The 21620-nt window shown below is 40.7% G+C and overlaps 1 pseudogene; it reads left to right on the top strand.

Annotated features, from left to right (window-relative positions):
• The window catches only part of LOC112070306 (voltage-gated delayed rectifier potassium channel KCNH1-like), a 55275-nt pseudogene that overhangs the window by 25476 nt on the left and 8179 nt on the right, over positions 1 to 21620 (top strand).

Below are 21620 nucleotides of genomic sequence, written 5' to 3'. Positions count from 1 at the left end.
CACAGGAGGGCTACTACCCCACTACCTCTCTTCACCAGCGAGCGGCTAACACCCACTCTACCTCCCTTACAGGAGAAATACCTACTCACCTCCCTTCACAGAGGGCTACTACCCACTAACCTCTCTTCACAGAGGCGCTACTACCCAGGCGTTCTACTTCCCTTCACAGCGAGACGGTTAAATACCTACTCTTACCTCCTTCACTAAGGTAGCTTACTACCACCTGATCTTCCTCTTCATCTCCACAGAGAGGGCTACATACCCACCTATCTACTCTCCCTTCTATCACAGTGATGGGCTTCGACTAACAACCATCTCTGCAGCACTCCACCAATCAGGCCTTTATGGTAGAGTGGCCAGACGGAAGCCACTCCTCAGTAAAAGGCACATGACAGCCCGCTTGCAGTTTGCCAAAAGGCACCTAAAGGACTCTCAGACCATGAAAAACAAGATTCTCTGGTCTGATGAAACCAAGATGGCACTCTTTGGTCTGAATGCCAAGGAACACGTCTGGATGAAACCAGGCACTGCTCATCACCTGACCAATACTATCCCTACGGTGAAGCATGGTGGTGGCAGCAACATGCTGTGGGGATGTTTTTCAGGTGCAGGGACTGGGAGAATAGTCAGGATCGAGGGAAAGATGAACGGAGCAAAGTACAGTGAGATCCTTAATGAAAACCTGCTCCAGAGTGCTCAAGACCTCAGACTGGGCCGAAGGTTCACCTTCTAACAGGACAACGACCCTAAGCACACAGCCAAGATAATGCAGGAGTGGCTTCGGGACAAGTCTCTGAATCCAGTTACAATTAAATTACACCCTTAAATTGCTTCTGATAACTGAATGATCCAGCTTAGTGTATGTTGTCAGTACAGTCCCAAGCTGTTGCATTTAACAGTCGTCAGCAGTATCCTAATGCATTTTTATCACTACCCTTAATTCAGTTCTGTGGCTTGATCAGACAGGTCTATTTGGCCCATCACTCATCACTGCTGCGGCTGGGAAAATGACAGACGTTTTTAGCCCAGCCTAATGCCTCTGAGCGTTGCCCCATTGTGTATATGACAGGCCCTCTCTCGTCTCCCTGACTGTTTACCTGTTGTGCTCCGCTCGCCGCCTCTGCGAGGATCGATTGCGTCAGCAACAACAATAATAATATAGTCATGTCATCCACCTTCTAAAACGTCCTTTGGCAAGGTTGCTCAATATCCTTTTCAGTTGAACAATTATGATGACCCTTTGGTTATAATAAAGCCAGTGATTTTTCAGCTTTTGGTGTGCCACCTGAACGATTGAAAACAAGCACTATGTTTCACTTCCCTTGAAAATGGATGCCACCAGTGTCATCACTAATGGTTGACAGGACCTCTATTGATTTCTCTGACCCTGCTGTGGAGGAGTGGGACACTGGAAGGGGAATAGGGCGACACATTCTCAGGCAAAGTGCTGACTTGGGTATGAATTATGAGAGCCGATATTGATTGGATAGCTGCGGGATTGAGACACAGAATGAGAGATGGCTGATTTGGTCAGCAGTCAGTGGGAAGTGAGAGGGAGCGTGACACCATTTGTCTTTACAGACCATCTCCCAAAGCCCATTATGACCAATGGAGAGATAATGTCCGTGTAGAAGAAGATACAATAAATGTAACATGCCACTTGTTTTGCTACACACATCGCTGCATTTGCAAGGGCACATAATGATGTTTCCAAGTTAGGACTGTGAATATGGGGATATTATTGTGATAGATTTACAGACTGTTGTCTGCCAAAAGAAAACATCACGAATGGTTCCTTTGGGTCTCTAGTGTTCTGTTCTTTCACTATTAATAATACACAGAACAGTCTTGTCAGTGGAAAAATGCTAATAAACTCAAAAACATTATTCTTACCAGCTCATATTTTTAAGGGTCCCGTTTGCTAGAATCCTTTAGTTGACACATCTACAGTATGCCATATTTGCCAGCACATTGACCACACTCTTTAATGGTCTTTTCCAGCACTCCTGTATGCCACCATCTTCGGTAACGTGACCACCATCTTCCAGCAGATGTACGCCAACACCAACCGCTACCACGAGATGCTCAACAGCGTCCGCGACTTCCTCAAGCTCTACCAGGTGCCAAAGGGCCTCAGTGAACGCGTCATGGACTACATTGTCTCTACATGGTCCATGTCTAGAGGCATCGATACAGACAAGGTAACGCAAACATGGCTGAAAACTTCCATACCATTTTGTTACCATCTCACAGTATGCATCTTTATTTCATGGCTAAGTTGGTCTGTGAGAGGAAGCAAAAGTTATGCATCACCATGGATATTACTGGTATGTGTTGGTGGTATTATGTTGTCATTGTTATACCATTATTATTCATTTATTATAATTATTATATTGATACAATTTACTGATTTACCGATACTCATCGGCCCCCGATTCAAATGTTTAAGATATGACTGCATCATTCCTCGGACCCCATACTGATCCAAATGTGCAATGCATTGGTCAGAAAATTGATTCAAACGTTAGGAATCGCCGATTCACTAGCATTTTCCCCCCTCACATTACTTTCTTTTTTGCCTTCCAGAACGACCTCATCTTTTGTGTGACAACTGATGTGTCCTCTCCTTCAGTGTCAAACTAAAAGCATGTAACTGTTGACAGTCATTGATCTACAAGTCATTTTGCATGCCGAACAACCCTAGGGAATATCAGTAGCGTTGTCAAACTGCACACTGTGCCCATCTTCGCACGCTGACCAATGCGAGGTGGAAGGCCCGTTCCCGATCTTGTGTTCAAATGCTAAAATGGCTTGCGTGATACTAGGGGTTATTAGTTGAGTGACAACGTATGTCATTTGCTAGGTTGTTGTCATTAATGCACTGTTGAAAATGTGTGTTTTAACCAGAATTTAAAAAAGCTACCAGAAACACATCTCTCATCTTGATGTACCCGCTGAGCAGGGTTTACAATAGATTTGATTTTGCTGCACAAAACCCATCAGCAATAGTAGTTTTACTTTGAGCAATTAGTGTATATGGTCATTTTTAGACATACGGATTAAAGTTCATTATTTCACAAGGAGGAATCACCTTTGGGAGGAGCACTGCATGGCCAAAGCGGGAGGAGAAAATAAACTCATACACTTCCAAGCGGTCAAAACCATTTGATTTTGAGATGGGGGTATAATCCATAATTGTGCTATATATTTATTGGCTATGTCATAGCTAATTTGTGCCGGAAAAATATTGATACATGTACATTACTAGCTCAAACACTTGATCTGCAAAAATGAGAAGTTAATTAGTGGGTGAACCAAAGTGGGGGGACAATTTTTTTTGGCTACATTGTCCCCACCCCATCTAATCTGATAGTGGGGTGGTAGATGGCAAGTCTCCTTTATGGCTCAGATTAGGTGCCTACATAGTATACACCTTAGCATAATTTACACACCAAATAATTTCAAACTAAAACTTATCGTTCCTGTATCGTATCGGAGCCCACGTATCTAGATTTGAATCGTCTTGAAAGGGAATGATGCACATCCCTACAATTTATTATTATTAAGGGAATAGATTCATACAGAACTTACAAATACAATCTGATGTTCTGTCATCTGTCATATTTCAACATTGCCGGTCCTATTTGTCTTCTGGCTCATCCTTAATTAGAAGTATTCCTGACCTGGTCCTGCAAATGCCTGTTGGGTATGACCTCTTAACATTTGACACAATAGGAGGTGCAGAGGTAATCATGTGCAATTGGCCCTCTATTCCCAGAACAGGGAGAGACTGAAATTTGCAAAGATTCACCCTTTTGAAGATGTTAAAAGGGATCATTCTATTTGGGGGGGGAAGTTTTAGCTTATTTTTTGACTTGTTTCATTCAAACCTTTTTTAAATGCCCACACCAGTAGAAATCCACTTTCTTTCAACTGAAAGACTATGGCCAGAGCTTACCCATGATGTTGCACAATGATTTAAGTCAATAAGTCATCGTTTTAGTCCAAAGTATGATATCTTTGGGCTTGAAGTGACAAATTCGAACTGCCCACCTCATGCAAATCCGTGTGCATGTGGTGTTTTTTCCTATGATATGACAAACATTATTGTCAGCCTACGTTTCAGGGCTGGGTTTTATTTTAATGTTACCACCCACCAGCACGTTATTACGCATCGCTACTGAGATGAGCCAAACAGCCTTGTGGCCACTTGGTTGCCTGAGCCATGGAGCAAATTAAAATAGGGGGTGCAAACATGTTTTTCAACCTCCATTTTTTTATTTTTTTTAAATGAAAATGATCATAATCCATTGGATAATTTGTCACATTTCACTTATTTTTTAGCTAGTCTGTATTAAAAGTATATATACTGGAGCATTTTATAAAACGGTATAATTGCATGATACTGTATGATAGCATTTTGCAAACCCGCTCCCCCTGTCGCCAAGATCAATGTTTTTGACCACTGGAGTTTTGCTTCACCACACGCTCCACTGCTTTGATTGGTGTAAAGTTATCCGCTATCCAGATAACGAGAAGGCACCCGCGAAAGAAAATTGCAGCGTGCATGATCACGCGCAGTCATTGTAGGCTGTAATTTCTCTTTCCCTGTGAGCACAGGTTGACTTCGCTGTACTTCAGGCAAAGCCTGCTAGAAACCTTCCTGCCAAAGGTTGCACCTTGTCCATTACAATGTAGAAAAACGCATAGCAGCTATCTTTCAATAGTTATCCATATTGCTGGAGCTTCATCATATTATTTAATCTATTTATAAGGTGGATTCACGGCCGCAATTTATGAACGATGCCAAAACTTTGTAGATAACAATATATGGCGAAGTCAAAGACAGGGCAGTGGTTTCCATCTGTGGCAAACTTTTCCCTTAATTGTGCTCCCGAGTGGCGCAGCGGTCTAAGGCACTGCATCTCAGTGCAAGAGGTGTCACTACAGTCCCTGGTTCAAATCCAGGCTATATCACATCCGGCCGTGATTGGGAGTCTAATAGGGTGGCGCACAATTGGCCCAGCATCATTCAGGTTTGGCCGGGGTAGGCCGTCATTGTAAATAAGAATTTGTTCTTAACTGACTTGCCTAGTTAAATAAAGGTTCAATAAAATATATAAATAAATAAAATCAATGCTTAAGACAAATCCAGCTCCAGCCATAGAACTGGAATATGATGTATTAAAAAAAAAGCAACACCATAACATTAGCTAGTTAGACAAGGTTAGCATGCTAGCTAGCTACACTAACAGCTGTCAGTGCCCTATCTGTTGATGTTTATCAACTCCACGAAGAAAATACACACAACCAATTTGTGAATATGTATAAGTAACCTTCCTCTCCCGCAGGTGTTGCAGATCTGCCCCAAGGACATGCGGGCGGACATTTGCGTCCATCTCAACAGAAAGGTGTTCAAGGAGCACCCAGCCTTCCGACTGGCGAGCGACGGGTGCCTACGGGCCCTGGCCATGGAGTTCCAGACCACCCACAGTGCCCCTGGAGACCTCATCTACCACGCGGGCGAAAGTGTCGACAGCCTCTGTTTCGTGGTGTCCGGGTCCTTGGAGGTCATCCAGGACGATGAGGTTGTGGCCATATTAGGTGAGGGTTCATTTATTCTTAATTTTTTAAACCTTCATTTATCCAGGAAGTGTCATTGAGGCCAGAAGACCAGAGGGAGACATGGTCAAGAGGCCATCTTTGGTATCTGTATGTATAGTCAATATCTGACACTCGAAAACAATTGCATTATAAAATGGTGTGTTTTCATGACCATATTACACTTAGTGACCTTTAAATGCATAGAGCGTTGATGGACCTGGCATATTGCTCATTTGGTGAAACTGAGGTGAGAGTAAAGTGGATTGCGCTGAAAAACATGTTTCCTGTTTGTGTACACCTGACTGTAAGGTATTGCATCACATTAGTATTCAAGACGACAATAGAGACTCTGATTGCGGAGATCCACCCCTTGATGTCGGTTCACGTCTGCTGCTTTAAAGCATAAGCCAGCCTCAAAATAGCAAATTACATCTGTGCTTCTTTTTAATGTTAATGAAAAGTGAATAAAAGCGTCCCTATTCTCTGTACAATCTGTTCAGGAAGTATGCTCAAGGGCCTACATTGAGCAAACCATTTTTTTTGAGTCGCATGCTTTTTACTTTCATAAGAGCAGTGACAATATCTGTGCAACCCCTTAGGGCGATTCTCGTGAACACGTTATTATGCGGAAACGAATGTTGTGAAAATGAGCAGTGAGCATGTCAAAGCAAACAGTAGTAGTCCTAATTCTAATAAACAAAATCTGCTTTGTGTGGATCTCTGGAGGTGACGTACAGATGTAGGATCTTAATTTGAGCCACTTTGCTACAGCAGGAAAAGAATCCTGCAGCAACAGGAAATGTGAATTATTATGTAGATTATGATGGAACATTTTTTGTAGGGGTTGATACAAATCCAGTCTGAAAATCGAGTCTGGAATTTCAAAGTGGAAATTACAAACTCCAGAAGCCTTTTTTAAACCTCATACACTACAAGTAAAAAATATCTGCATTGCAGGAAAGTTCTCCTGCAACAGGGTGGTCAATAAAAAAATTCAGAATGATTAAGATCCTACATCTGTGTTCAACCACATGAGAAGTCAAATGAAGACAAATGACACTTTCTGAAATGATACTTTGAGAGTATACTGAAGCTCTGTTGTCTGGGACCTGATGTGAAGAGGTCTACAGCAGGGTTCTCCAACCTTTTCTAGCATGAGAGCTTCTTTAAAAAAAATGAAAGATCAAACATTTAAATAAATAAACTTAACTTAATGTTGCGCCACCACAATATTTTGCCTTACGGACAAAAATGGATTAGGTAATAGCTATATTAACCATATTTTCTCATCTAACTTAAAAAAWTTTTTTTTCACAATTGTTCAAAAATGTTCATACTTATCCCTACTAATCAGGTGCGCTCCAGCAATCCTCGTAATATAACATAATAAACGTCTTTATTCTCTTCACAAACCGAAAATTCATCATGCTCATCACATTTCCATGGATTGACATAAAGTCACTGACCACCAGAATCATAAAGATATGTTTTACCACTGTTAACTGATCCATCAAGTCAATTAATTAAGGCATAATTATAATGGCATATATAATCACTTGTTTATGCTTTGCTAACATTATAAAAGCAATATGAACTAGAGGAGACCATGGCATGTGCTCATCAGTTTACATTGTGTTACTTCCAAAATGATTCTGAAGTGTGCCAGGCCTTGCAGTCCTAAAATAAATTTTCTTAATTTGGTGGCTAGAGTCAAATACTTTCTGTGGCACACACTATTCGTCAACATGAGCTACCAAAATTATTCTGAAGTGTGCCAGGCCTTGCACTCCCAAGATAGAAGGGGAGGAGAATTTTGGCAGGCAAGAAAATTAAACGCAGCCTAATGTGATCAGAAATCTCAACTAGCAACCAAGTCGCAGCAATGAAGAATTGAGTGCGTTCACGTGAATTGGTGGGGGAGGGTGATTCTGGCAGGGGGGAGGTTTTCGGCACAACACCGGGACCAGATTTTGAAACCCCTGCTCTATTACAATTGAGTCAGTTTTCAGTTTAGCCACCCCACTATATAGGAACAAACATGCCATATGTGTGTCAACCTGTAGTTGTTGATATTATTTTAAAATGCTTGTGTGATATAATAATAAAAAATATATACATTTATTTTGCAGGTGTTATGCTATGCTCATGTAGTGTCTTCCAAATAGACTTACAACAGAGAACCTTTATCTTAAGAGAGAAGAGGCACTCTTGAGTCCGACCTCTGTTAGATGCATGATGGTCTGATAACTCATCCTCAGAGATTCGCTGTGTCACTGAGACAGAAAAACGCTGGTAGGAAGTGGGATGATGAATTTACAATACTCTAGGGCTGCTCTCTGCATCCTTTCGGTGATTGTTTTTCCCCCCAAATCGTCAAGCGAGAAGACTGGTTATCACGATGGAGCTCGTATTTACGCGAGGGATAAATATTTGGATTGCCCTCTCCCTCTAGCAGGGACTTAACCTTCAAGAAATGAGTAGGAGAATATCCCGCACTACTAGGGTCTTCACACTTACTAGACTTTTTGCAGTAATACCCTCAGCTACAGATATACTGGAATGTAAACTTGCGAGTTTGTCACGTTTCGACACTCTCAAAAGTTGCCCCTCTAAGCACTGTAAACAGAATTGTCTCGTTGAGACAACACTCGTACAGTAAAATTGTAATAGCAACGATTTTGAAACGGCTGAAATGTACATATATTTTCCGTATTTTTAAAAACGTGTTTTATCGATAAAATAAAAAAAAGGTGTACTATCCATGGTATTATCTCGGCTGATCATGTCAGCCAATCACGTTGTCCGTATCTAAAGGTAGTAAACAGCTGGTGAAACCTCGAGAGAGATTGCTGTCCGACAAAACTGCTATTAGGTAAAGTGTATTTTTTGTATTTTTTGTAATCGAACTATTTAGTTATAGAAACACGATACCATCAATGTAAGCTGTAAAATTACTCCCAATTTAGAACACCGCAACATTGGTAATGTAGCTAGCTTGCTAGTTAGCTAGCTAGTTACAACAAGTAGATATGTTGCTAGCATGCAGAAGCAGATAGCTTTATCACTAGCTAGCATGTCATTCTGAGACAAGGAGCGTTTTAGCTATCAGTTTATTTCAAGTGATAATTTAAGACTACAAAAATCTATAGGACAAGTAGTGTAAATCTAATACAGTCATCAAGGCAGGACCCACTCATTTAATTCATACGGAGTAATAAGAAATGTCACATTATCCCTGTCAATAGTTGGAGTAGGATGATTGCAGAGCACCCTGCCTCAGACTGTCAGAGTGTTTATTTATCTAGCTCACAAACTACATTCCTTCACTGTGATTTGTTTTATTCTTGTCTCTCACTTGTGTCTCGCATGATCTATTCAGCTCTCCTGTGTCCTGCTCCAAGAGATCAACCAAGTGCTATCCGTACTGCAGTTTAAACTAACCCTGCCGTCACTGTTTAGACATTGAGACTGCATATGCATTTGCCTGTTGTCTTTTCTTTGTGGGGTTTGTTTTACACGGTGTAGTGCATTTCAGAGTTAAAGAACACCAACTACAGATACACGTGCTTGTTTGAGCGTCTCAGTTTAGATTCAGTTCAACAGGTGACAAATAGATGATTATTGTAACATGCGGTGGGGAGAATTCTATTGCCCCAGTCAGAAGCCCAGGCTTTCGCCATAGATGGTAGTTCTCGTCTCTGGACCACACAAGCTTTAGAGTGCATTCTGCTAAGGCACTTGTCTCTCTTTACATCCGTCAGCTACATTGGTGACCAGGGTGGGATCCTTTCGATATGCCTATGGGGCCTGGGCACACAATGCTCCTAGAGAGAAGGGGGAATACTGAAGCATGCCGTGATGACAGTTGTAACGTCTCCATCAGAGGCCCAGGCTTTTGGCATAGATGGTAAAGCTTTCATTTCTGGACTGCAATATTGTAAGATTGTTACCTCCACGGCACTTGATATACATGTATTGGTAGGTTACACTATATTTAGATACTTCAAATACTGCTCGAGACACCTTTGCTATTTGTCTCCGTACTCAATAAATGGTGAAACACTATTTGTAACGGTGGTCTTTGTTCATATGTACAGTATATGAATGAAACTTAGATTATGGAAAACGAAAACATGACTCACACGCGGTCATAGTTAGTAGAATAATGAATGGATTGGCAAGATTTTGGCACCGTCAACTTCTAGGTTAGTAGAAAAGTAAATAATTTAAACCAACTAAATATACTCGCATTCACTGAACATTTTAGTATTTGAAAGAAATATTCATTTCCCAACTGCTTTTTCTATAAGCCTACAGGCTCTTTATTATTGTTCATACCTTATATTATTCCAATGCATCCAACATGATGCATGCCCACCATGGTGTTGGGCAGCTGCTATTTGAGAACTCGTCTGGTTTATAAATCTTATTGCAGAGCACATTGTACAACTGTGAAATACACTTCTTATAAGAAAATGTTCAAGAATTGAAGGTGCCAACAAATGTTATAGTCATAAAAATGTTTTACGGTCATATACATAAAATACATATACCAAAAAAACTCGGGAATTGATCAAGTTCAGGTTTTCGGTTCGGCCAACCACCTAATATAATGACTTCCATGAAATTGATCAAATGAAGCCTGGTTTGTTCTAAGGTACCTATATGGTAGCTAGTGTAAGCCTAAAAGCTCCTATCTAGCTATGGATCAGCTAAACGTCAGCATTCCGCTACATTTGTAAGAATGCAGAAACGATTTTATTTACATAGCTAATGTTACCTAGTCGTGTATGTTAATTTCCTCTTCCCATTGGGTTAGTATGAGTAACGTGTCATTAAAGCAATTTGTGCCAGATGTGGCTTGAGCGGATTAAAGTTGACTTGTCGTACCCATTTTTCACAGATCACCTCAAATATCATCCAAGGGAAGAAAGGGTCTCCCAAAAAGCAAGCCATGGTGACACAATGACAAGCTGTTTGTCTGTTAATGAATCAAAAAGGGACATTCATTTCCCTTTCAAATCAAAGTTTGTCAAATGTTTTCAGACCTCGAAAGTAATCTAATGTCAAGATGAAACCACATGACAACGTGTAGATCCAGCTGTATTCCTCCACCCCAAATGAATAGAAAAGTCGAGCAGCGAATGAAACCAGGAAATTAGACCGTGCTTAACTTTTCCATTCATTTGGGAGGTATCGACACAACCAATGTTGTGGGAGGTTATTTCATCTTGAAATTACTGCACTTTCGAGGCTCGGAAACATCTGACAACTTTAATTTATGAGTGAAATGTCCCTTTAATGGGACAATCAGCAGTTTCTACATCAAGTGCTGGACATAAATCAACGATATATACCCATTTATTCTTGAAGAATATAACGTATAAATGGCTCATGAGCTTAGTTCAACTGTCTTACCCCATCAGAACCCAAAATATAAGCTTGTTTAAGTTCAATGTAAACAAAGTAAATCCAAACTAACACTATATAGCCTCAAAACATGGTTAAAACAGGTCCACAGATGACGCAATTGCCATCACACTGCACACTGCCCTATCCCATCTGGACAAGAGGAATACCTATGTAAGAATGCTGTTCATTGACTAAAGCTCAGCATTCAACAGTACCCTCCAAGCTCATCATCAAGCTGGAGATCCTGGGTCTCAACTCCGCCCTGTGCAATTGGGTCCTGGACTTTCTGACGGGCTGTCCCCAGGTGGTGAAGGTAGAAAACAACATCGCTGACCTTCCACTGGGGCCCTACAAGGGTGCGTGGTCAGCCCCCTCCTGTACTCCCTGTTCACCCACGACTGCGTGGCCATGCACGCCTCCAACTCAATCATCAAGTTTGCAGACGACACAACGGCAGTGGGCTTGATTACCAACAATGACGAGACAACCTACAGGGAGGAGGTGAGGGCACTCGGAGTGTGGTGTCAGGAAAACAACCTCTCACTCGACGTCAACAAAACAAAGGAGATGATCCACATTGGCGGGACAGCAGTGGAGAAGGTGGAAAGTTTTAAGTTCCTCGGCGTATACATCACGGACAAACTGAAATGGGTAGTTGTTGGGCAATTGTTAGATTACTTGTTAGATATTACTGCACTGTCAGAACTAGAAGCACAAGCATTTCGCTAAACTCGCATTAACATCTGCTAACCATGTGTATGTGACCAATACAATTTGATTTTGTACTGTAACTCCAAAAGCTCCCATAAGCTGTCTGATGCATTTCATCAATTCAATTTGGACACTGGAAAGGGACAGATTTGTATTTTTATGTGTGAAAAACAAAAGGTCTGCATATGTGTTAATAACCATGGCTTATAGAGTCTTGGCTAATACTTTTTTAGATCTGTTTCCAGAAAAGTAGGAGCTTGGTGGAGTGAGGGATGCAGCTTTACGTTAGTAAGAGGTGCAATATGTTGTTTTACAGTTCAGTAAGGCTTCTACAATTGGTATCACAAATGCACTGTGTATCATTTCCCCCCGTTGGTCTCAAACGACATATTTTTTAAATGACCAATTACATAATGCACTTTTTTTCAATGGTCAATTTTTTTGTTTGTTAACATTGTACAGGCAGTTTGCAATTAAAGCACATTTCAGCATAGAAGTATGACCTTGGGCTTTTTACTTTGTATTACCATGAAAGGCTGCAAGATTAGCTTCATGGCAGTTAGATTCATATCATTGTGGATGGATGGGGTTTCCCTTGTCATCATTCACCTCACTATTTATCTCTCCCCTTTCTATCCCCCGTTTTTATCTTCACAGGAAAGGGAGACGTGTTTGGGGACGTCTTCTGGAAGGAGGTGACCCTCGCCCAGGCTTGCGCCAACGTTCGGGCCTTGACTTACTGCGACCTCCACGTCATCAAGCGTGACGCTCTGCAGAAAGTTCTGGAGTTCTACACGGCCTTCTCCAACCACTTCTCCCGCAACCTGCTGCTCACCTATAACCTCAGAAAGAGGGTAAGCTGCCCGGGGGCATTGCTCTCTCTCTGACTGTGTCTCGATGGTCTCCAATATCGTATCGATTGGCAAAAAGATTGGATAGACTCCTAAGTTATTTGTTTTTCACCTATCCAGTCCTTTCTGAACAGTGTTCTGGAGGGAAACGAGAGCTATTTAAGAATATTGGCACAGAGATCTCTCTGTGTCCTGTAGTACAACAAAGCAAAGGGGATGGCATCTCCCTCAATGAATGGTGCTCTTATTTATTTAAAAAAGCTGACACTTCAACCTCAATTGATCTTTCTCAAAGCTTGCTTTTTTTGGTGGGTGTGGCATATTCTCTTTATGGGACCTGCTTCAAGATAGACTCAGCAATATTTCATCATCAAACACAGTGGGGCAACTTTTGGCTAGACATGAACAACAGCTTTAAAAAATTACTTCTGCCTTACAGGCATAAACAACAACAATCTGCCAAAACTGATGTCATTGCTGAGTCTACCTTCTCTACCTTCATCATGCAGAGTCAGTTGTACTGTCTCACACTTCATTTGTGACTCTGGCCTTGCTGTTTCACCGTAGTTCATCTCATTCCCAGACACATCCGCCCAAATGCTCGCAATAGCTGGGGACGAGGTCACACCACGATTGGTTCTCTGTGAAATGTGTCTCAAAAGAACTTTCTTGGACCAAAAGGATTTGAGATCAAAATGGTGGCCAGTTCCCGGTCTTTGTATTGCATAGTACAATATTTCCTTTCAGGGACAAGTAAAATGCACAAAGTGATATTTGACAAATGTTGAATAATTACTCAATAATGGGTTCACCTTGTCCTCCATTTTTATCAAAAATGTCCTTGTCTCTTTTGTTTCTGTCGTTTTACCTGTGAAATGATAAGGCCTCTAAACAAAGTATCAACTCCGGTATGCTACATCAACCCAGGTCGCTTGTGTTAAAGACACGTTACGCATTGCTCCAATAGGGTTAACCCACTTAGGGGGAATTGTAAGGTGGGCTCATTAGCAATATGACAATCATCATGGTGTTTGAATAGTATATTAAAAATGCATAATTTGGCAGATTATTATTGATGCAGATTTCTTGATAATTTTTTTATGTTGCATTTCTTTTTACAGATGGCCCGCAATGTCTTATTGATCTGAATATCAGTGCTATAATCTTCTAGCCTTTAACCATGGTAGTGATGAGCGTGTTTCTTCATTGACTTTTTACACCCACTCAAACACTCAGAACTTGTAAACTGAGAACATCACTGAAAACCCACAGCATTTCCTATAAAACATCAAGTACTGAAATTGATTCAACTTTGCTGAAGAAAACCACAGCATATTGACAAGGAGCACATAGCTTATTCATCAGAAGGTGTTGTTGATTCATCAAGATGCAATCCTCTGTCCTTGTCGTCATCATGCAATTCAAACTTGAGTATATGTTAGGCAATAGAGGTCATGTTGGCTAATACGATGACTCACTTTTACCGCATATCCTATTATGGTTGGTCACGATTGGCACCCTTAGCCGTGGTGCATGCGGTTTCTCGCGGTCATCAAGGTTATTGCTTTGTTTACTTCAGGCAGCCACTAATCCACCGTACTTTTCAGGTTAGGTAACCACAGGGGTTGATTTGGCTAATGCTAGAACCTGCTGTGAGGTATGATACAGGGCAGTGATCATTAGGCACCAAATTGAAGAACTACCTCGACCTGTCCAATTAGAAACGCTCATTGTTGTTTTCTATCGTGTGCCCTAATAAACACGACCCTGGTTCCGCCATAGTGTCGTGGTGCCCCTTTCTGTAGGTTATGCCCATGGAATCAGTAACACACCATTCACACCATTCTGGAGGCCCATCATAATAGCTTTTGATGTCTGTCGACAACCACTATTTTTCATAGACCTTTGCATTAACGCGAGCTGATTAGGCATTTAGACAGTGAATGTCGATAAGGTCAAATATTGATGAGTATACTAAGTCATATTGATTTCAGAAATACATTGATTGCATAATTGACACAGTAGATATAGTTGAAGTCGGAAGTTCAATTAGTATTTGGTAGCGTTGCCTTTAAATTGTTTAACTTGGGTCAAACGTTTCGGGTAGCCTTCCACAAGCTTCCCACAATAAGTTGGGTGAATTTTGGCCCATTCCTCCTGACAGAGCTGGTGTAACTGAGTCAGGTTTGTAAGGCCTCCTTGCTGGCACACACTTTTTCAGTTCTGCCCTCAAATTCTCTATGGGATTGAGGTCAGGGCTTTGTGATGGCCACTCCAATACCTTGACTTTGTTGTCCTTAAGCCATTTTGCCACAACTTTGGAAGTTTGCTTTGGGTCATTGTCCATTTGGAAGAACCATTTGCGACCAAGCCTTAATTTCCTGACTGATGTCTTGAGATGTTGCTTCAATATATCCAAATAATTTTCCTACCTCACGGTGCCATCTATTTTGTAAAGTGCACCAGTCCCTCCTGCAGCAAAGCACCCCCACAACATGATACTGCCACCCCCATGCTTCACGTTTGGGTTGGTGTTCTTCGGCTTGCAAGCCTCGCCCTTTTTCCTCCAAACATAACGATGGTCATTATGGCCAAACAGCTCTATTTTTGTTTCATCAGACCAGAGGACATTTCTCCAAAAAGTACGATCTTTGTCCCCATGTGCAGTTGCAAACTGTAGTCTGGCTTTTTTTATGGCGGTTTTGGAGCAGTGGCTCCTTGCTGAGCAGCCTTTCAGGTTATGTCGATATAGCACTAGTTTTACTGTGGATATAGATACGTTTGTACCAGTTTCCTCCAGCATCTTCACAAGGTACTTTGCTGTTGTTCTGGGATTGATTTGCACTTTTCGCACCAAAGTACGTTCATCTCTAGGAGACAGAACCACATCTCCTTCCTGAGCGGTATGATGGCTGCGTGGTCCCATGGTGTTTATACTTGAGTACTATTGTTTGTACAGATGAACGTGGTACCTTCAGGTGTTTGGAAATTGCTCCAGAGGATGAACCAGACTTGTGGAGGTCTACAATTTTTTTTCTGAGGTTTTGACAGATTTATTTAGATTTACCCATGATGTCAAGCAAAGAGGCACTGAGTTTGAAGGTAGGCCTTGAAGGTAGGCCTTGAAATACATCCACAGGTACACCTCCAATTATGTCAATTAGCCTATCAGAAGCTGTTTAAAGGCACAGTCAATTTAGTGTATGTAAACTTCTGACCCACTGGATTGTGATAAATTATAAGTGAAATAATCTGTCTGTAAATAATTGTTGTAAAATTACTTGTGTCATGCACAAAGTTGATGTCCTAACCGACTTGACAAAAGTCTAGTTTGTTAACAAGAAAATTGTGGAGTGGTTGAAAAACGAGTTTTAATGACTCCAACCTAAGTGTATGTAAACTTCCGACTTAAACTGTAGGTTTCCATCCAATTGGTGACAGATTTTCATGCGAATATTCAAAAATATGCTTAAAGAAAATATGCAAATTTTCCCAGCAGTGGCGTTTCCACCAAAGTGACTTGTTGCGGATAAAAATCTGTGCGTGATGACCTAGTGCACACAAAATGTACTCTTAGCTTAAGTTTTCATGTACAGTGATCCCTCGCCACTTCGCGGTTCACTTATCGCGGATTCGCTATTTCGCGGATTTTCATAATGCATTTTTTTTTTTTTTTTGGTGCATTGTGCTCTGCATTCTGATTCGCTAAAAACTCACTCCCGCTTCTTGTATCAAAACATGCTACGAATTGTGCTATCATTTTGTCGTCTCGTGCAGTTATGTGTACGTACATAAAACAGCTTGGCAAATTTACATTAAGTTGGCCAAATTATCTTGTAATTTCGAACATCTCCTAAACCCATAATGTCGACGAAACGGCCTACACGTGAGTCACTGTATTTGTATACATGTAATAGTTGCTAATTGTAAAAAAAAAAAAAGTTTTCTATTTCGCGGATTTCACTTATCGCGGGTCATTTTCGGAACGTAACCCCCGCGATAAACGAGGGATTACTGTAACGCATAAAAATATAATCTAATGTGTTGCCATTCCATTTAACCATAGTGGGAGGACCACACACCATGTCATCGCGACTCCAAGTTTACTTTGATATGGTTATTATATCAATATTTGCGTATAAAGGCATTTCCACTGTAACGGTTTTCTTCCTGGGATGAAGGAGAGGACCAAAACGCAGCGCGGCTAGTGTTCAACATGATTTAATAAAGAATATATTAGAACACTACAAACAACAAAACAAGAAATGTGAAAACCGAAACAGTCCTATCTGGTGCAGAACACAAAGACAGAAGACAACCACCCACAATCCCCAACACAAAACAAGCCACCTATATATGATTCTCAATCAGGGACAACGATTGACAGCTGCCTCTGATTGAGAACCATATTAGGCTGAACACAGAAACAGACAAACTAGACACACAACATAGAATACCCACCCAGTTCACGTCCTGACCAACACTAAACAAGCAAAACACACAAGAACTATGGTCAGGACGTGACATCCACAGCCATTTCTCGCATAATTATTGATAAAAGATCCAACCGTGTCAAACGAACAAATCTGTCGGCATTTATACAATTGTACCAAAACTTCCTGTTTCCATCACAGCTGTCGTTTTTTTTTTTAATACAGTAAGACTGTTTTATTCGCATAAAAACTGTGGTTGGAAACATGGTTTATGTTACGTAAGTTTAATGAATTAACTATATACTGGAGAGACGGGACCAGATTCACCAACCAACAAGGATTGAAGTAGCTTCCTATATGTGTAGTTTGTTTTTGTTGGGCGGTTTACTCAGATCGGTTGTGAAAAGTGAATAATTAGGAACACACCCATTGTGGATCTATCTTTACAAACTGAAATGAGCTCTTAGCAGAGATACTGAGATATGCAGTCTGGATTTATTTTGGAAACTTAATTTCATGCAAGTTTATAAACCAAATTTAATGACACATGATCAAAAGTCTCCAAGGCTGTCGATTTATTAGTTTAAAAAAGGTAATAGCAATGCAACTATTGACATTGCAGCATAATCTGAGGTCAGAGAAGTGAAAATGCATAATATACACTACCGGCCAACAATTTTTTAGAACACCTACTCATTCAAGGGTTTTTCTTAATAAAAAAAAAACAATTCTACATTGTAGAATAATAGTGAGCGGTAGAGATACTCTTAATGATCGGCTACGAAAAGCCAACTGACATTTACTCCTGAGGTGCTGGCTTGCTGCACCCTCAACAACTACTGTGATTATTATTATTTGACCATGCTGGTCATTTATGAACATTTGAACATCTTGGCCATGTTCTGTTATAATCTCCACCCGGCACAGCCTGGTTCCTCTCTAGGTTTCTTCCTAGGTTTTGGCCTTTCTAGGGAGTTTTTCCTAGCCACCATGCTTCTACACCTGCATTGCTTGCTGTTTGGGGTTTTAGGCTGGGTTTCTGTACAGCACTTTGAGATGTCAGCTGATGTACGAAGGGCTATATAAATTAATTTGATTTGATTTGAAAACATCAAAACTCTGAAATTACACATGGAATCATGTAGTAATCAAAAAAGTGTTAAACAAATCCAAATATATTTTATATTTGTGATTCTTCAAAGTAGCCACCCTTTGCCTTGATGACAGCTTTCGGCGATGTCATTTATATCTCCCTCTCTAACTTTAAGCATCAGCTGTCAGAGCAGCTTACCGATCACTGTACCTGTACACAGCCAATCTGTAAATAGCACACCCAACTACCTCATCCCCATATTGTTACTTTTCCTCTTGCTCTTTTGCAGGAGTGTTAATGCTCCAGTGTTAATGCTAAATTGTAATTATTTCGCCTCTATGGCCTATTTATTGCCTTACTCTTCTACATTTGCACACACTGTACATAGATTTTTCTATTGTGTTATTGACTGTACGTTTGTTTATGTGTAACTCTGTGTTGTTTTTGTCGCACTGCTTTGCTTTATCTTGGCCAGGTTGCAGTTGTAAATGAGAACTTGTTCTCAACTGGCCTACCTGGTTAAATAAAGGTAAAATATATATATTTTTTAATGTAGAAAATAGTAAAAATAAGGAAAAACAAGGAAAAACCTTTGAATGAGTAGGCGTTTTAAAACTTTTGACCGGTTGTGTATATAAATATTTCACTTAGCAAACGCTTTTATCCGAAGCGACATACAGTACAGCGAGTGGTTACATTTGACGAGAGAGCTGCTTTCAACTTCTTGTCTTATAGTGCCTGCAAGATGGATGTCAAGTATGCATGAATCTTTAATATCACCTTTATTTAACTGTTACATCATATTCATTAAATAGTTATGGATGACTCATTCAACCTCAACCCTCGCCCCTCTAACTTTTCGCAGTTCTATCAACTTACCTGGTAAAAGAAGGTTTACAATTCATAAATGCTTTATCTAGACTGTTGGGGTCCCATTCCAAGTATGGAAAAGCATGCATTACTTTCACGTGAATCATTCATTGATGTCAGTGGGAGACTTGCATGAAAATGTTTGTCAAACCCACAGATTTAAGGTTAGAAATACTGCCCCTTAGTGATGTTAATTGTTCCCAAATCATGTTGCACAAACCAAGGCCCTTGAGATTTGCATAAAGTAAAAAAAAACATGACATTTCAGAAGGGGAAGTAACCTAGGTGGTGAGTGGGAGAACTCCTTCAGGGCTATGGTCAGATCCTCCTCTCGGTTCTACTTTACCATGAAGATGTAAAAAAAAAAAAAAAATCCCTTCTGTACCAGAATTCACAAGGTCAAGGTGAGAAACAGGAAGTGTGAAAGACCTCCAGTATTGCAGTTGAGTGCAGCAGCAAGGGACATTGCACATAAAGTGATTAATAGATTAACACACAAGCTCTGGGAATATATTGTTACAACAGAGAGACATTAGTCACTTGTTCGATCACTGTCCATGCGCCAAGAATTGAAATTTGTAATCGGTCATTCAATAACTTTTCATGTGTATATCACTTTTGACAAATTAAGTGGTCCAACAAAAAAAAACATGGGCCTGAAATCCACAAAGAGCAAAGGTGACTGGAGTAAAAACAAAGCCTTAAGAAGAACTAGACCCTTGAGAGGTAAACCCATACCTCTCTGACTGGCTGATCAGATAGTTCAGGGTTCATAATATTGACCACCAATGCCAGACAGTTGTCCTTTAAAGGCAAAGTCAAAGCAGAGCCTGGTAATGTTGCCAGCACAGCATGGTGGAAGCCAGCCAACAGGGATAAAAAACACTACAATCATATTCCCTCACTGTATAGTATTGGGCAATGCTTTACTACTACAATACAGTACCTACTACCATATACCACCACTTCCATGTTGTGCTACGATGACTACTACTGCTACTACAGCTACAAAGTACATAACTATTAACAAGATAAGTAACACCAACTTTTTGATCAAAAGACAAATCCTATAACAGGAGGTTGGTAACACCTTATTTGGGGAGGACGGGCTCGTGGTAATGGCTGGAGCGGAATCAGTGGAATCATTTCAAATACATCAAACACATGGTTTGACGCAATTCCATTCGCTCCGTTCCAGCCAATACTATGATCCGTCCTCCCCTCAGCAGCCTCCACTGAATCCTATGTGTACCACCTCTCCACCCCAGGCTGATTAAACACTCGGTGGGTAATTGTCTGCCATCACCAGTCTCTCTCCATCTTCTTCCCATGATCTTTTTCGCCTCTTTATTTCCCTTTCGTTGTCTCTCCACCCCTCTCACGGCCTCTCCCTTCCCCTGATCGATCTGAAACCCAGCCCTGCTGCACGGGACCCGCTCTGCCGCACTGTGCAATAATGATCTCCTGTGTGAGAAATGACCCTGACTCGCTTGAGGAGGCAATACCCCATACGGCATCGTCTGCAGTCGCTTCACAGGACAGATCTTTTGACATCACACATCAGGATTTACACAAATAATCCCTCTACTCTATAAGGTTCTTATGTCTTTTTCACCAATCGAAGATGTCTCTATTAAGGAACTCTACGGAGATTTTGCTGGTGAAGTTTCAGCCAATATTACTGGTCTTGTGAGAAATCTGGGATACCAGGGTCTGGGATACAAGTCTAAATCTAATACAATAGTCTGAGGGACTACAGTATTTGTGCTGTATTTCCTAATAACACGTTGATCGACATGATTTCGTGACCAGCTGTTTCATAACATTAAACAACTAGCCACAATAATCCACTCTACAAAGCATTATGTACCAATTACTCTCTTGTTCTTCATCTATGTTTAATCATACGACTACCAAGAACTTTAAAATTCTCCTGACCCCATATGTTAATCCATTGTCACGATTCAATTTCACCAGGTGAAATGGCTAAATGAAAACGACTAGGGTAATTAAGATATTGGTTACGTGGTTAATGTCAAAATGATTCCCGGGGAAAGCCTCTGCAGTCTGCATGACCACATGTAATCATGATCTGAGAAAGGTCTTATTACTAACACAAGATACTGAGATTGATCTGTCACTACATGGACTATGGACACATTTTCTTGTTAGCCATACTGAATCTCAAATACCATCATGGTCATGGACAAATTAATATTAACTGAATGAATCTGCCACATTCCTAGAGACGGATAAAGATGGAGACAGTTATGGGCAATGTGGCGACTTCTTGTAGCCGTGATTAGATGACATATTACAGGTGAGTAATTGTCGTGCTGTAATTTGCTGAAGATGGAACACTACAGCTGTAGTGCGGGCACAATTACCGTATAAATGAATGGTTATGGATGAAGACCGTCATGAAAATTAAAAGTTACATTTTAATGTCACGTACACAAGTACAGTGAAATGTCTTTCTTGCAAAAGCTCTAAAACCCAACAATGCAGTAATCAATATCAATTTAGTACTAAAATAACATTGAAGTACAACAAAATACGTACAATATACAAATAAGTACATGAGTAATATACTGGGTCAGTTCCAATACATGTGCAGCGATACTGGAGAGGTACTTTGCCTTCAGA

The sequence above is a fragment of the Salvelinus sp. IW2-2015 genome, unplaced genomic scaffold (genome assembly GCF_002910315.2).
Source record: "Salvelinus sp. IW2-2015 unplaced genomic scaffold, ASM291031v2 Un_scaffold1283, whole genome shotgun sequence".
Taxonomy (NCBI): Eukaryota; Metazoa; Chordata; class Actinopteri; order Salmoniformes; family Salmonidae; genus Salvelinus; species Salvelinus sp. IW2-2015.
This window is presented reverse-complemented; position numbering and strand designations above follow the sequence as displayed.